Below are 14,955 nucleotides of genomic sequence, written 5' to 3' on the forward strand. Positions count from 1 at the left end.
ATGTTCTCATTCACAAATAGTATCCTTCTAATTTTCAGATATTAAAGTCGCTATGCACTTCTGACACAAAAAGAAGTATGACAATGGCAGCTAATGTATATCTCATTGTGCTAAGCAAGTACATTGCCCCAAAGCACACTGTCATTACCTATCCCTTCCAAGTCTCTTCCTGACCTCTAATCAGGGTTGTTTTTTTTTTTTAAATTAACAATCCTTTTAACTACGTTTCTGATTATCATTTCTAAGCCCTTTACCAGCCTGAAACCCGTTTGCTCAGGGGTGGAGCTTCCCGCTCAATCGTTCTGCCACGCCCACTGCTGGAACCTGTTGCTTTGCTGTTTGGAGCCATACAGCAGCCATACCTGCTACTATTTGGCGGGAATCGGGCCCTCTTCCCCTGCTTCATAACTGCGTGTGGAACAGTAAAATTGAGCTTTGATCAGAGTGCCTGTCGTAGTTGCATTTCTTTCTCTCGCCGCTTACCCCCTCTTCTCTTCCAGGTTTCCAAAATGCCTTTCCAGGCTAGAACCCAGGCTGTGATCTGCTGGCCAGACACAACATAAGCCAACCAGCTATTAGGGCCTGACACTTCAGTCGTTATAAGAGGTGTTCTAAGAATGGCTGTGCAAAGCTTTGAGAGTTCTGGGAGTCACACAGTCTATCACCTATGCTTTCAGTTAGTTGACTGAGCCTTAATGCTGCTCGTTTTTAAAAAGATACTTTTCAGTGGTATTTATAGTGTCATTAGCTGACAGATGAGATTCTTACAGAGCATTCTGTAAGCCACCAAAGCTTAGAGGTGTATTTAGATTTGAGAACAATATGTTTGCTTTTAAGGTTTTATAGGCTTGGTGAGCTAATATGTACCATTTCAACCTCATTTTATTACTGGCCACTGAATGGATACCAACACTAATAGAATACAAAGCCACAAGAAAAATAATCTGTGATCACTGAAGTTGTATTTGGCAAGGAATGATATAAAAAGAAAGCACTGTTGTATACATGAACTTGTGGCAGCTGTAGCTTCTTGCACAAGACCAAGCCACTTAATATTCCAGCATGGAGAAGTGAGGAGCTCTCTAGACCTCACCCCTAGCTAAGAAGCTCTGGGAAGCTGATAGCTGCTGAAGAAGAAAGAGTTCATTTTCTTTGAAGATGTTACCAAAATCTGGTGGAATGCCCATGCCCCAGTGGAGGGTCCCACATCCATGTGGTTATGGACAACAGTAACTATACAGTGGCTATGCAGAAAAAGGAGAACATGAATTTAGGAAGGAGATATGTTTGCTTAAATTCCAATCAAAGTTAGAAGGGGTGATGGTGGTAGATAGTATCAAAATACCTTGTATTCATGTATGGGAATTTCAAAGAATTGATTCTTATTATTTTTTTTAAGAAAAAATCTTTGGCTATTAAGCAGGCACTTGGAATGGAAAATATCAGCTCAGAGCTTCTGGTACATTTCCATTGTTTCAGAGATGTACTCAATTATGCTTCACACCCAACCAATCAGCAACTGTATTTATTTTGTCAAAGGGATTGGTTTAGAAGTATCTCTGCTAAGCATCTCAGTGTATACCCAGCTAATACCCACACGGGGAAGTATTAGAATAATGATATGGTCAATATTTATTCAATTCTTTCACCTGTTTGGATGTGTTCTCCTGTATTTCTTTAAAGGAGTTATTTATGTCCTTCTTATAGTCCTCCATCATCATCATGAGAAGTGACTTTAGGTCCATATCTTGCTTTTCTGGTGTGATGGTGTATTCAGGACTTGCTATGGTGGGAAGTAACCTTGGTTTCTGTTGCTTCTGTTCTTATGCTTGCCTCCTGACATCTGATTATCTCAAGTGTTCCCTGCCTTCAATATATCTGATTGGAGCCTGTTATTCCTGTGTTCCCAGTTTAGTCAGAACTTCTTAGAATCCAGCTTTCTTTGTGATCCTGTGATTCTGGGATCCTGTGATGCTGAGATTCTGGGTGTGTCAGAGTTCTTGGCAGTCAAGCTTCTTCTGAGATCCTGAGATCCTGGTGTGACCAAGCTCCTGGGATCCTGTGATCCTAAGGTCCTGGGCATGTTTGAGCGCCTGGAAGTGGTACCTCCTCTGGGGACCATGGGGCTGTCTGCTGAGTTCCAAACCAAGGTAGACCAGCACTGACTGGAAGGAACCTGAGCCACTGCTCTGGTGGGGTTCCTGTGTTTGTGCTTCAGCTGTCCCCAGGCACCCTCAGTTCTATTGAAACAGATGTTTTGTTCCACTCACCAGTGATTCTAAGATCCTGGACGTGCTAGGGTGTCTGTGGGGTGAAGAGTCCTCTGGTGACCGTGAGGATCAATCTTTAAAGAAGACCATATAACCTATATTCCATTTAAGTTGTGAGATAACTGGAGTGCTACAAATGTTTATACTTATCACTTGCCTTACCTATCTCTCCACTCTTCCAACTTAGTTCATTCTATCCTAATAATATGAAGTGTGACTTCCTCCACATATATTATAAATGCCTTTGAAGGTCATCCAGGTTCCTGTGTTGTGACTTTCATATAATGGCTTTTCAGTGTGAGCATTACTTATGCTGGTGCTACAGATTCATCTCTGGCATGAAATCAGACTACGTTTACTTGTGCAAAGCATCGGTTCTTAGACATATGCATTTTCTTACCATGAACTCTCTACTTTTGGTGGCTTCAAGTCAGGTACATAATCTGCCATCAGGAGAAATGCCTTATCACTGGTCTTTAATTGATTATGTAATTTCTATTCTGAAATGCTTCAAGCCTAGAGCCCATTTTGGGTTCCAATTTATAAAGGGTATGGATGAGTAAACTATCATTTTCCAGAAAAATGATGAATGAAAGTAGGGATGTATGCTTAAACATTAGCATCCATAGTTTAGGGGAAGATGGTACCTACTGTCTTTTCTTATCATCACTTTTGAAAAGGAGACACTCTTCCTTTGAATCAATGCTGTCACCTATATTTTCTCTCTTCAAGTGAGAGCTCTGACAAGTTTATATATGATCCTCTCTGTCAGCATCAACTTAATGATTTTAACTGATGGACACTGAATTTACTCTTAATGTAATATGCAAGCTGTGGGTTCTGTCCTGTATGCTATCCTGTAGTAGTATCCCTCTTGCTGTTTCACACTGGGAAGAAAGAATAGCATTTTATATAGCTGGTGCAATTTGAGAACCAAGAGCTACCAAGAATGGTAGACACTTAAATTGAGCAATCTGATATGTGAATTCTACATAAATCCATTTTTATTAACATATACATCTATTCTCAGATCTCCATATTGAGTTCTTTATCTAAATCTCTCCTCTTTTTTGTTAAGTTCCAATACTTCTTTGTCTCAATGTACAATGTAGCCTATATAGCCTTGAAATCAATTTAGCAGACAGTCCTTTTGTATAATTTTATAATCTATAATATTTGCATTTCTAAACTTCCTTTTAATTAAAAAAACAGCACATCTCCTCCAGAAAAGATTGAAAAAAATGAAGCTGAAGAAATATTAAAATCTCCCATAACTTGGAAAATGATTTAAATCATCCATTTGTTAAAAAAAAAAGAAATGATCCTTTTTGTTGCTAGCTTCTAAAGGCTTCATTTTAAAAATATGTAGAAGGTCCTCATTATACTACAAAAGAGTCAAGGGAGACAATTTTCCTTGCCAGCCCATGAATTTATGCACTTTCCCATAGTGTTGGAAATTGCTGTTAACATAATCTTTCTCTGAGCTTCTGTCTCAGTATACTTTATTTGATGTGTGCTGTCACCAATTCAAATCTAAGTTGTTGTGAAAATCAACATTAAGAACAAACACAGACAGGTCATCTGAAAGTGAGGCTCTTTCATTACTTCCCATACTTGTATCCCATTTGTTTTCTACATAAAAAAAGAACACATACAACAATAATCATTTCAGAAAGTTACTTTTAATATTATTTCTTTAATAATCTCTAAGAAAACATTAGAGGAAAGAGTATTTGCAATACAAATTACCAGTAATGTAAGAAATATAGATCAGGTCAAACAAAGATCAGTGGAGAAGAGGAATAAACAAGATGACTGATAATATTAACCTTTTAAAATTATTTTTATTTTTTGATATTATAATTACAATAATTCCCCCTTTACTTTCCTCTCTCCATCTCTGCCTTCATACTCTTTCTTGCTCTTTTTAAAATTCATAGCCTTTATTTTTTATTAATTGTTGTTACATACATATATATGTACTGCTGCTTTCTAAACAAATATAATACTTAGTCACATCCTGAGTATTTGTTTATACTAAAAATAGATGGAGTCCTCATCCCAGATCAAGAAACTTTCTCTTTGCAACAGATGGAAACTATTACAGAAGACCATGACCAATCAAAATGCAAAGATGAATCTTTTATTACATCATTCCTATAGTCAAGCCCAGTTTTTTCTATATACCTTTTATAGACGTGTATCATGCAAGGCTTTGACCTCAAGGAAGTCAAGTAAAGTATACCCACAGCACAAACCCAGTACAACCAGTATCACCAAGAAGTTCTGTGAGCAGGTACACACAAGTTAAAACTACCTTTAGAGTCTACCTTACCCCATGCAAAATGGCAATCATCAAGAAAATCTAAAACAACAAATGTTGGTGAAGAAGTAGGGAAATAGGAACACTATACACTGCTGACAGAAATATAAACTTGCTCAGCCACTATGGAAATTAGTATAAAGAGTCCTTAAAAAATAAAAATAGAACTACCATTTGATCCAACAGCTCACTTCAAAAGATACCTGCTTACCCATGTCTTTTGTAGCACCATTCACTATAAGCAACTTACAGAATCAATTACAACCAATAGACATTTGAAGTGGCAACAACAAACAAGGAGTTATTATCCATGCCCTCATGTAGCTTACAGTCAAAAGATTAAATACCTGTGCAAATTCATAGATATTGCAACCTAGAAATCTGACCAGGGATAGTGAGGGAATAAAGAAAGGATGAACACTGAAGAAGCAAAAGACACAGAGAAGCTGGTGTCAAATATGATGTGTGCACTCTGATATAGAGGCACCCACTATTGTACAACCTAGAACTTCAGGGTACTGTGTTTATTATGTAATGCACAGAGGTAGGACTTGGATAGTCTTGGTAGGAAGTATCTGTAGGTGAGCAGTCTAGGGCTGTGAATATCGGGGATGAGGAAGCTGCAGTTACTAGTTTTTGCATACAATGGTTAATCCTTTGTAAACACTCATATTTGGAACAGAGGAAGGCTTTGCCTTTCTGAGCCTGACCCATGGGAAAGGTTTTGCCAATTTCTCATGAGTCCAAGGCCTTAATCCTTGTCATGGCTGGCTCATCTCAAACAATACACATTTGCTTAAAATGTCATCCATTCCTATTGCATTCATTCACTCAGGGCTTTCTCAGCTCCCACACATAAAGGTAGAATACAGCAGAACTAAGGCCAGAAATGAAATGAGTAAGTCACATCCACTGTATTACACTCCTTCTAAAAGAATTTGCTTAGAGACTTCCAGTGGAGGGATAGGGATACCAACCCACCCACAAGACCTTTGACCCACGATTTGTCCTGCATATACGATGTTCAAGCATGAAGATGGAGCAGAAGTTGAAGGGGTGGCCAGCCCATGACTAGCCTAGCTTGGGACCCATGCCCAGGGAATGTTATGGAAGAGGGGGAGGAAGGATTGAAGAAGCTATAGAGTTCAAGGACACCACCAGAAAACCTATAGAATCAAATAAACTGGGCCCATAGGGGCTCTCAGAGACTGAAATATCAACCAAAAAGCATGCATGGGATGGACCTGGACCCTCTGCACATGTGTGGCAAATGGACAGCTTGGTCTTCATGCAGGACCCCTAGCGACTGGATCAGGACCTATCTCTGACTCTGTTGCCTGCCTTTGAACCCCCTTCCCCTGGCTGTGCTGCTCTGTATAGGATCAGAGGAAGGGGAGGTACCTGGTCCTACTGTAGCTTGATGTGCCAGGAGCAAGTTGATACCCATGGGGCGCCTCTCATTCTCTGATGGGAAGTAGAGAGGGGAGTGGGGGAGGGGAAGTGGGATGAGTGGAGGGAGGGGAGGATAACATTGGGATGTAGAGTGGGTGAATAGATTAATAAGAAAAAAGTAAATAAAAATGTATAAAATAATTTCCCTAGCAATTATGGGACTCCATTTGAAACCTTGAGCTCAGGGAAAGACACCAGCCAATAAATATGCTCTTCCACTTTAGAAACTGAACTCCTGCCTGTTGGTTAGATCACAATGTGTCATGCTACTACATTTCTATAGATATAAGGCATACATGAAAAAGCACAGAGCTATTAAAATGACTTAAGGGTCAACTCACTACATGGCATTAAGTGGCTGAAAGGAATCTGATTAACTTGATAACAAGATAGATAAAAAAACTTTTACTGCTTCCTTCTTAGAGTTCCTAGTTAGGCCTGATACTTTAACTGACAGATTCCCATGAGTAAACCATAAAAATGTGTTTAATGTATACTTTGAGTAACATGAGAGCCTTCATTTGGAAAAGGAGTTCTGAAAAAAACAGTTCAACACAAATGTTTTAATTGTAGGTTGGGTATAGAGTAGAAAATTATGATAATAGGTTAAAGGTATGAGCTAGTGGTGGTCAGCTGCAGTGGAGTGGAAGGCCTTAGCAAGACCTGTTAGTTCCAATTACATTGTGTCCTTTCAATGTCATAGGTGTCTTTTTTTTGTTGTTGTTGTTATAATTAGTGACATGCTGCAAAAGAGAAGGGAAAGAAGTCTTTTTTGTTTTGTTTTGTTTTGTTTTTTGGTATCTGTTACTTCTCAAATTTCTTCAAGCCAATTCTCCAGTGTGCCAAGTTGCTGTAGTAGACCTTGACTTTTGTCTGTGGCATCAGGAACTGACCAGGTAATATGGTCCTATATGTGTTCTTTAAAGGGTAAGAAGCAGAGCAGTAAGGAGGACACATTAAATCCTAAAGAAGAAAGCACTGAGTTTAGAATTCAGTAGATATGAGACTTTATAAGATGGCTAGCAATATTCTGGAATTTTATCTTAATAAAGTGGTATGGGTTAAAAATAAAGAGTGTTGTATGACATGCAAATTAAGAGAAATGCTTTGGTAAAAAAAACATTGCCTTCATATGGAAGGAAAGTAGTAGTAATTGTGGACATTTTGTAACTTTAGAAGATGACAGGTGACAACTTAGGTCTTGCAACTAACTCTTACATGGTTCTCTTTTAATTAATTTATTTTTAAGTGAAAAAATGGATTTTTTTTTGCATAGAATATATTCTGATTATCATTTCCTCCCCCAAAACCTACCAGATTTTTCCCACTTCCCCACTGATCCAAATGCATACCCTTTCTTTCTCTCTTTCATTAAAACATTAACAGGCATCTAAAAATAATAAATCAAGATGAAATAAGAACAAGAATAGAAAAAAACCAAATAAACAGTTTTAAGCTCCCCTAAAAACATAAGAAACACATTCAGGTATTGGGACTCACACACTGCACACACAGAAAACCCATAAAAACAAAATTTGAAACCATAATATAAAATCAAAATACCTGTAAAGTAATTTTAAAATACCCAGACAAAACAAGACAAAAGAAAAAAGTCAAAAAATACCACTGAGTTTGTTTTGTGTCTGGCTATAGAGCCTCCCATTAACGATGCTTTGTACACTCCTGAGAGTCTGCTGGAGAAAACTTACTTTTCCTTCGAAAGTGGTTGTCAACTGGAGGTTGCCAAGCTTCTAGCTTGGCACTGGGGGCTTCTTTTCCCTTCCCCCATCCATTCTAGAACCCAGACTATGTAAGTTCTGTGTATGCTGCCACCATCTCTGTGAGTTCTTGTGTATGTTAAGTATGTTGTGTTTAGAAGGACCTTGTTGTTCTCCATCCCATCTGCCTCTTTCTATCTTTCTACCTCCTTTTTTGCCAGGTACCCTGTACCCCGAGGGGAAGGATTTGATGGAGACAGTCCAATCTAGGACTGTTTGAAGATCTCTCATTCTCTGAAGATTGTCCTGTTATGAGCCTCTGTATCATACATCACTTTATAAACCCAAATCCTAAGTCAATCCAGAGGACACATCCATAGACTTGAGATTTATGAGGAATCCCATACTATACATTAATTTCTCCCATGTGAACGCTAAAGCCTGGGAAGAGGTGGCTCGAACAAGTTAATCTTACTTATCTAGGTGACTATAAGATTTTCTAGGACTAAGAACTGTCATGGGAAACCGTGTGGGAGAACCCAAGGGTATGGCTGTTGTAATAATAACGCAGTAGCCTCCTGTTGGAAGGATCTTCTTAACGCTGTACACTGATGGATTATCACTAACATCATACTCACTCTGCCCAGAAATCTGTAGAGCTTGTAATCAATTATAAAGATCTGAGAACATGTGACAAGCAAAGGTTTTGCTTCTTACCTCAGAACAGAGGCCTACCACGAGAGAAGCTCTCCCTTATTTCTGAGAGAGAGAGAGAGAGAGAGAGAGAGAGAGAGAGAGAGAGAGAGAGAGAGATTTATTGGCAGATCAAGTTGCCAGCACTGATCAAAGAATCCAGCCTACTAGGTCTAGATGTGATGACAGGAAAAAAAAAGTCTTATTGCACTGACTGACTATTTACACATACATCCTTCCCATCATATACACACAATTAAGGGATGTTTCCCCAAACATATCAACAAAGCTATAGGACTCTGTTGCAGTAAATATCCAACCCAAATATGCCCTGGCAATGAGAACACGGCTCAGTTAATATGAATACATGCTGTGCACCTAGATTGGGCAGATTTCCCGCTACACTACCATCTTCCCCATATAAGAGACCCCTAAGAACTTGAGGTTTCTCCAGGCCATGTGCTTCTGCTTCGCTTTTCTTCTTCTTCCTCCTCTGCACCCTCTCCCTATTTCATTTTCTCCTTCTTCTCTCTCTCAACCTTCCAATCCACCTTCCCTTTATCTGCCTAATCATCAGCTCTCCTTTATTTTGCAAATTAAGGTGGGAAGTAGGTTTACAGGAAATCACCTGAGTGCTGACTCGTTCCTTGTTCTCAACTCCTCACAGGAGAATAAAATTGATATCAAATATAATTAGCCCCCAGGGATATCTGCAACAGGACTTAAGTTTACATCACTAAACATTCCAGCTTTTTGTTTCACTAAGGATACCACTTACTAGTTGATACTATTACAATTCATTACAAATCTTATCTTGAATGACTATAATTATCACAGGCCCATAGATAGCTCCCTATGAGAAGAAAGTAGAAAGTTTAACCATTTAGTTTAATAAAGACAAAGTATGTCAGACTTCTACTGTCTTCTAATTTTATTACTGTTGCTTGGACTTTTGTCTAAAACCAAGTATAATGTCTTCTAAGATTAGAATTATAAAGAACATACTGACTGTTACTGCTTAAGAAGAACTGATGAAGTGGTACACTCAAGTTGACTGATAGAATACTAGATTTTCAACTGAAAAAATTCTCAAGGGAAAAACCAAGTAGTCATTGAACTATGCTTTGGAGGGTACTTAAGTAAAAGTCTTACAGTGTATTTCATGAAAATTCAAAGCACAGCATGGAGTGTCAATGCTGAGTAAGAGAAATCAGTGTCAGTATAATTGCCAAAGTTGAGAAACACTATCAAATTCACCAAACACTCACTAACGTGTATCTGGGACCTATCATGTATCAGGTGCCATGCTCCATGAGTTAGACACATTCCGACAAGTTAATTAAGTAGAGTTGTTAACCATGCAAATAATCATTTGAAGTCATATTAGCATATTATCAATTATACTACAAAGTAGCGCTGCCCTGGATTTATGTCTTCCAATTTTTCATTCCAAGTGCCATTCAATAATATGCTTCCAATGCAAATTATAGCTTATAATTAATCTTATTCTTCCTCCCAACATTCCTATACTAACTTGAGCTTAACAGAGAGTATTCCAGATTTAGAAGATCAGTAAGGTGAATTGCTCCTCCTATTGTAAACATCTTACTTACTTTTCTATTGCTGTTATAAGACACTAAGACCAAGGAAACTTTATAAAAGAAAGTGTTATCTGATGCTTACATTTCAGAGTGTTAGGGTCCATGAGCATCTTTACATGGAGCATGGCAGCAGGCAGGAAGGCACAGCACTACAGCAGTAGCTGAGTAGCACTCAAGATGAGTGATCATATCTTGAGACACAACCTTGAGGTAGATAGAATGCTATTTCAGAATGGGTTTTGAAGTTTCACTGCCAGTGACACACTCCACCAACAAGACCACAGTTCAAAATCCTTTCCAAATAGTTCCAACTGGGGACCAAGCATTCATATATATGAGTCTATAAGGGCCATTCTCATTCAAATTATCACACCATCTAATATCATATTATCATTAGGTGTCTACTCTTTGGTAGCCCATAGATTAACAGTGGCTAGGATAGTGTCATGACAAGGTTTGTCATCCAGAATCAAATGTTTTCTCCTAATTTGGGTTGTCAGCACACGCATGGTTAAACATAAGAAACAGGTTAAGCCAGTTTTAGAGTGTTGTAATGAGCCAGTCTGGACAGGCATGTCTTTATGTGGAATATCTAAGCAATGTAGGAAAAGGTTATTTGGTAAGGTATGAAAAGCTCCATCAAGAGAAAAGCAAGTAAGAAGCCAACACGGAGTCTGCCAACAATTTTAGTCATTTCCTTTTTCCTCACACATGCACTATAAAGACTGCTTCCCATTCCATTTACCTTGAGAGTTGTTCCACTTTTTCTTTTTTACCTCCAGGTCTCATAGAAAGGCTAATATGCTAAATGCACAAATGTATCTAATAAAGTCACTATTGGTGTGGAATACAAGATAGAAGAATGATATCCTAGTTTTTGAACATTAGAGATTTGTTCACAAAACCCAGACCCATGGCAGTCCTTTAAACCATGGTCCTGTCATGTTTCCATTTATTCAATGTGTGAATCACAGTGATGGCTTCTCCAGCCATGCCTCAGCAGGTATTCATGTGTTTTGGATTTCGGGAGCACATGGATTGTCCAGCACTGTCCCTGTTGAACATCAAATGTCAGCTTCTCTTTGACAGACCATTTTTCTAATTGGTCAAGGTCACCTTGGATTCTACTCTTGCTTCACAAGAAATTTTCAGCTTTTGTTTCCATCTACTCTGATTCTAGCTTCATTTCCCATGCTGCATCTTCTCCAAACATATAGAATGTTTCTAATTTCTTTCATTCCAGACCTTGCAGAATAAAATTAGAAGTTCTAAGATAAATGTCTGTGGTCTCTGGGATATGTTGCCCCAGGTTCTTCTCAAAGCACTGCTTAATGTTCTTGCTGTAAGACTCATATAATAGTACAATCCAGACCTGGTACCCCCAGCTCCTTAATGGAAATTCCTTGCAGATTCTCATAGCTTTAGTGAAGTCCAGATGTGCCTTACATTGATTGTTCTTTCTTTATGCAAGAGTTGAAATTCTCAGAAGGAAATTACATCGGCTTAATGTAAGTTGCTCATCACAAAGGCATTGCCTTGGAAGCTTTTGTGAACAAATTACTTTCTTGATTTTAATCCTATGATCTTCATGTGCACTAGAGTAAAAATAGTTCAGTATAGAAATACGATTTTAATTGCTGAAGTGATCCAGAGATGGAGCAGGTTGCCTTGAAGAAGAGGTGCTAAAGATGCCATCCCTACAAGTATTTACACAGAGCACTCAGGGGAAACCTGCACTGGCTAGAATTTGACCTGTATGACTGGACTCCCAGGTTTCTTTTCAATATTAAGTTGCTGCAATCCTGCATTCTTTTATGATCTAGTAATGTGTTTTCTTTCATTTTAAATTGGTTTTCAATTGCTTGGTTTTAGAGGCATTTTCCAATTTCTATAGGAAAAAATGATTTTTTTCTACATCCCATACTTCAGCTCATATAAGATGGGATTGTAAATGAGCAGAGGTTACTGAATGACTAAAACCATGGTCATTTATCTTTAGCTTTGAAGCAAAGCAGAGAAAAGAAGTAACATTTTCTCTTCCATTATTGAATTCTTCCAGATTGGATAAATTGAAGTGGCATGAGGTGACCTATAAATGCAGAGTTCTGGGGGGGGGGGGTGTCACAAAGGCTTCATAAGTGGCTAGTGTTATCTTAGATTTTCCTCATAACCCGTTCTGGGAGTTCATAAGATACCAGCTCACTGAAAGGATTTACCACCTTTGAAAACTGCTGACTTTAATTAGTAAGACCTACCAAAAAATTACTAAATTACACAAAGATGATAATTGGAAGCCCCGAAAAGTCAAGCCCAAGCAAAATTTTGTCAATGTATATTCTCAAAACTATGTACTCAGTGATAAAATACATTTGTATTTTTTTTCTTCCTTGCAATGGCCTTGGGAGAAATACAGAAATACTCTATGGGATACTCACATGGCTAAACCCTCTGATTCCACTATTACAGAATGGGCTGCTAAGACTCCCAACCAGAGTGAGAGACTCTGCTCCCATCATGTGTTCTGAGATGAGCCCAATGTGTATGCTCAGACCACAATATAGTTACTTATTAATGTCTACATTAGAAATCCCTGCTTTTTTCCTTGCTTCTACAGGAGGCCTTCAGGCCAGCCATTGCTTGTGCTGACTCCATGTCTCTGGTAATCCCTGAGAAGTTCCAGCACATTTTGCATGTACCCAACATCAACATCAATGGGTGGTAGAAAATCGTCTTTGCTATCACTACAATTAACGGTAGAGGTATGGGTACAGTGGTGGGGTAGAGATATGCTCATGTGATGTTGAGAAAAGCAGATGTTGACCTCACCAAGAGGGCCAGAGAATTCATGGAGGACAAGGTGGAACATGTGATCACCATCATGCAGTTTCTATGAGAGTACAAGATCTCAAACTGGCTCTTGAACAGACAGGGGATATGAAGGACAGAAATTACAACCAGGTTCTGGCTAATGGTCTAGACAACAAGTTGTGTGAGGACCTGGAGTAGCTGAAGAAATTAGAGCCCAAAGGAGGCTGTACCAGTTTTGAGGGCCTTCGTGTATGAGGTCAGCATACCAAGACCACTGACCTCCTGTGTGTAAGTCCAGTACTCTTATTCTCATTTTACTGGTGATTGACTGAGACACATACAAGGAAGAGCAGAAACTTGAGGTTGCACATTCTAGAACATATAATCTGCTGGAAAGACTGATTTTCAGCTTCCAGATTTATATTGATTCGTTTCCAAACATAAACTTTACCATCTACAAAAACAAGACCTAGGGTTCAAGTTCACATCTAAAGTGATTGGCTAGCATTTTTGATGTCCTGTTTAGTCTTCAGCAAAACCAAGTTCAATAGCTTTCTAAAGGGCTTGACTTCATTTGAAAATATTGCTTTGTTCTATTTCATAGATGTTTGTCTTTTTAATTATAAAAATTATAACTAGTAAGTAGAACTGGTTAGTAGACCCATCTTAAAAAGGGGTAAGCATTATTATGTCACTTTCATTAATACGTCTCCAATCTATTTATATGGGGTTTATGATGAGAAAATTTCTCAGATGGTTCATTGTATGGCAAGAGGAAAGTTATCATGATGTGTCAACCTCTGAGTTTTTGTTTTTGTTTTTCTTTCTCTTTTTCATGTATTTCAGTCTGAATGTCTCCAAATCAGCTGGGTATGAACTGGCCAGTTCACTGACCAATTGCAATAAGGAGTACAGTGATAGGTTGAAATCTGAACTCTATTCTTGTCTCTATTCCTTCTAATTTAAAGGACTTTGGAAACAAACAGGAATGGGTTCAAATCCTCCCCTCACTACTTCCTGGACCTCAGTTTATTTCTTTATCTTTGCCATGAGGATAATAAGACCAGTCTTGTGGGGCTGCTGTGAGGATTAAGTGACCCATTGTGTATAATGTATTCAAGGCAGAGCCTGGCATGCTCCCAGAAAGTAGAGATGTTGAATGGCTGTCAGTCTGTAACTCTGAAATCAGGCAGTCTAGGATGCATCTGTGGATCTGCCACTTGCATGCTGTGTTAGGCAACTTACTTAACCACACAGAATCTCAGTCTTCTTGCCTGAAAACTAATTTGATCCTATTTCATGTAATGTGAAAGAAATCAGGTAAACTGATTAAAATAATTGGCATGGAGGAGCCAATTTTAATGGTGTTTGTCTATTTTAATTCTGTCTTTTTCTATTCCCTCAGCCTAACAATGTCTAGATGTCTAATTTCATGCTGCATACTCAAAATTAAATAAAAGAAATACAGACTTCTGGGCATTGAAAGAAGTGATTTGGAAATATTTTTGTAAAACAAATTTCTTGTACCCATGGATATATTTCCCAATTCTACCAACGCTAAGCAATTTGTATAATGTTAAAAACAAAGATTGGGGGTCCACATTGCCTGGTTTTGCTAAGTGCGGCTATATAACAAATTATAAAACTCTCTCTCTCTCTCTCTCTCTCTCTCTCTCTCTCTCTCTCTCTCTCTCTCTCTCTCTCTCCCCTCCCTTTCCTTCTCCCCTCCCCCTCTGCCCCTCTCCCCTATCCCTCTGCCCCTCTTTCTCTCCTCCCTCCTTTCCTCCCTCCCTCCTTCCCCCTTGTTCCTTTAACTCTAAAATGAAACTTCAAAACAATATGTATCTCATAAGATTGTTTGAGATAGGCCACCTTGAATCAACAGCTAGGAAGTACTTACTACAATACTGTACATATCATGTCAGCAATTGTCACTACTTCAGAAATGGCTAGGGCCCTTGTCTCTTTGAGAATAAAGATTTTCATTATGGCTGGCCAAATTCCCTGCCTGGCATCTTTTATGAGTGGCCTATGGATACCACCCTTTTAGCAGTAGTCTGTGACTGCAGCAGACAGAAATTAGGTCCTGC

General features: G+C 38.7%; 1 pseudogene; it reads left to right on the forward strand.

The window, feature by feature from the left end:
* Positions 1 to 12,707: 12,707 nt before the first annotated feature.
* LOC110287164 (small ribosomal subunit protein uS13 pseudogene) lies at positions 12,708 to 14,285 on the forward strand (annotated as a pseudogene).
* Positions 14,286 to 14,955: the final 670 nt, after the last annotated feature.

This window comes from Mus caroli, unplaced genomic scaffold (assembly GCF_978045245.1).
Source record: "Mus caroli unplaced genomic scaffold, Mus_caroli_1 scaffold_5, whole genome shotgun sequence".
NCBI classification, from domain to species: domain Eukaryota; kingdom Metazoa; phylum Chordata; class Mammalia; order Rodentia; family Muridae; genus Mus; species Mus caroli.